The sequence below is a fragment of the Schistocerca gregaria genome, unplaced genomic scaffold (assembly GCF_023897955.1).
Source record: "Schistocerca gregaria isolate iqSchGreg1 unplaced genomic scaffold, iqSchGreg1.2 ptg000362l, whole genome shotgun sequence".
NCBI lineage: Eukaryota > Metazoa > Arthropoda > Insecta > Orthoptera > Acrididae > Schistocerca > Schistocerca gregaria.
This window is the reverse complement of record NW_026061819.1, coordinates 2,091,343-2,094,846: the sequence shown is the minus strand read 5'-3', so window position 1 is coordinate 2,094,846 and position 3,504 is coordinate 2,091,343.

Sequence of the window (3,504 nt, the reverse complement as noted above, 5' to 3'; positions counted from 1 at the left end):
ACGTTCCGCCTTTTGCAATGTGACTACTGTCTTTGAACAAAAACGTCAGTTATGTTCGTATCATTGCATGTTTCTTTGTTACCATCTGTACCATGCAGCAGCAATTATTTCTATTTTGCTTGACAGTGACACAACATGTGAAAGTTACTTTGGCCCGGAGTTTCGCAAAGCACTATAATCGAAAACGAAAAAGGTCTGACGGGGTCTATTGGGGTGAAGTGAGACCACGGGAGCTGATTCCATACCACTGTGGCGGCTGCTTTATTGTATGAAGGACTGAATTTAGATGAAAGTACTTGATCTTCATTTCTCGAGTATATGCTGAAGATTAAAGTTAATCGCATGTGAACCGGTACTTTCAGAGACTAAAATAAAGAGCTTCTGAAAACGCTATTTACTATTCCAAAGAAATGTGACTGGGATCCTAGAATACGAAACTGACTACAACTGTATGTAAGCAATATCGGTTTCTGCTGCTCCGGCTATGACAATATGAGAATAGGGGGAGGGGGGGGGGCATAGGATAGTGTACCTACAAACACATCTTCTTTCTTGGTCGGTGTTTCAGTTAGTCACCGATTTTAGAACTGTATGAAGCAACGCGTACTAGAGGACGCGGTAAGTAGTTCCTGGCATTTTCGACTGCTGCTGTTGTGGGGCCTGAGGTTTTGTTTTCTGCAGGGTTTGCAAATATAACGAGTTCTACATATTTAGTGTTGTGTAATATATTAAAGATATTTGGAGGATACTGTCTGTTCTAAGGTTAAAGAATTTTGTGGTGAATAAAATATTGTTAAATTTTGACTAGTTACATAACGTGTGGATGAATAAGTTATAGTTCGTGAGTCACAAACCATCTCGTACCTTCAAACGGAAGACCTTGCACCATGGAGTATATGAGATTTGCAAAAGAAGTAAGTTTATGTAATGTATTAACGAAGTTACCTGTCTCGAAAAGGGAAATTTGTGATAGCTGCAACAGCTTCTATTTCAGATCGTTGTTAACTTCTAACTGGTTTTTGATAAAACGATTGATTTCGCTTGCTGATTATTCTTGTGGAGTAGAGTAATAACGTAAGACATTTCTCATAGAGAAATACACTACTGACAAAATTTTTTCTCGATTGCAACGATTTGAACTGATATTTGTACCTAGGTACATGACCATGTTGTATCTTGGAACAGTCTCTCATTTGTCAAAAATCTTACTTTTCCGGAGTAATTGTAATTTCAGAAAGAAAGTGCACCACTCCTAAAGTGAATGCTGTCATTTCAAAATAGAATAACAAAATGGAGTAAAGGTCTATTAAAGTGTGAAAGTCTGAAGTGTGTTCCACGGTAAAACACTTTTCGCTAATAATTGTCAAAACTAAGAACAAACACAAAACGCTGTCCAAGCATATAAACGATCGATAGTCGAACTAAAAATCTGAATGCCGGGTGTTCGGACAAACTTCTAGGACTTGTAGAAGGGAGACAGGAAAGAATATTTTGAGTACAAACCCATGCCCAGGAATGTACCGTTTCAGTTGTACAATGGTTTCAACTTCGATTTTTAACTCATCCACTTCTGTTTGAGGGATTAAATTACGCATAAGGCAATACAAAACAATTCGAAATGAAACATAACGGAACACCTGTTTATCACTTAAGCACATTTGTTTGTGTTAAGACTCCTCGCCCTGTCCATCTGTCACCATATCGTTTGTTCAGATGTCTGCGAACTGCACGATACAAGCGAGTTGGTGCATCATCATGCTGAAACCACATTTCCTGATGGGCAATCAGTGGCACAGCTTTCAAGAACGGCCCCAATATCTTTTGTAGAAACATAAGATATGCAAGACCAGTTAGAGTGGAAGGAGGTACGGCCCAGTTACACGACAGTCTGGAATGCCTGCCAACAAACAAATATCCAACAGGCACCGAAGCCTCGGAATGTGCTTAGCATGAGGGTTTTTGGCTGCCAGACATGGCTGTTTAGCGAATTCAGAACATAGTCCCTCCCCAGTGAACTCACATTTGTCTGTGAACAGGAGTAGTTGGGTAAGGAAAGGATCAGCACATTTTGTTAGCGCAGGTTGCCTACATCAGGATCAAGCATACATTCAGTGGAAAACCTATTGTTCTCTTTTGATTGACGAGTCCTTAACTTACTATTTTGCTAAGTGGATTATGACCATCTGAGGATAATCCGTCATTCCAAGAAACCCTCCATACTCCTCCCTTCCCTCTCCTTCTCCCCACTTCTCCTCCTTCTCCACCACCCCTCTGGAAATTGTCTCGCAATACAAGCACACTTATGATATGGGCCCATTTGACTAATTAATTAAATCGACCAATTAATTAACCCCTCCCTATCTGGGACACCCCCAGCAGTTCCCCTCCCCTCCCCCTCCAGGAATTTGTCTGGAAAAAGACCCAATTGATTGGCTAGCAGGTGGAAAATTGATTGCAGTGTACGGAATATTGTTTAACCCTTTATTTGGCAGTGTTGCTTCCAAGCAACATCACATTTACCTTGGCCTTATGGGACAACAAACTCTTCCCAGTGCATTTCACTGGCATTACTGCCTCCAGGCAACATTCCTTTACACACTGCGAACGCCAGTTTTTGTAATAGCTTAAGGTTTTCCACACGAGATAGCAGTTTGTGCAGTGGTGTTACAGAGATCTCCTCGTGTGAGCAACAGAGGTGTCTTATTTTGGTTTTAAAAGAGTGGATTTAAATAGATTGAAGAAAAACTGCTAAGATTACTGGCAAGATATACCCAGAGGTAAGTTTACAGCAGAAATATTTCAATCTTTGTTTGGAAATACGTAAGTAGTATAAAACTTTTATGTTGCCTGTGAGCAACATTGCCTATAGTTAGGACATGTGCCATTAGTATATTACACATGTTTACGGTGTGACAGAGAAGATATTTTTATTTTTAGGGGCTTTTTAGCAATGGATTCCAGAATATTTTATGGAATCGAAAAAGCGAGAGGAATAGTAGTTCCACTAGAAAACCCGGCTTTGTCTGATCTAAGTGAATCTGAAGACACTGAACTCGAAGCTTTGGCAGGCTGTAGTGATTCCAGAGCGTCAATCTCAGTTCCATAACCAAGTTATACCAGACACTGATTCTGATTTAGGAAGTGAAATCTCAGAAGCTGAACATGTGCAAGGACCTTCTGCAGTGAATCCTTCTAGTGCAAGTGGCAGTCAAGTGAAAAAGTAAATTAAAAAAGCAGTCACATACATGTGGGTAAAGGAAGATACAACTGCTAGGGCAGAAAGTCTCTCTCCTGTGTTTTCTGATGAAGGCAATACACCACTGGGTTATTTCAGAAGATTCTTTGATTCAGAACTAATTGACAAAATTGTGCAGGAAACGAACTTAAACTCTGACCAACGAACTACACGTCAGTAAACAGCAATATAAATTAAATAGAAAAATTTTTCGGTGTTCTGATATACATGGGTCTTGTTTCTATGTCTTAGTAGACTGACTATTGGTC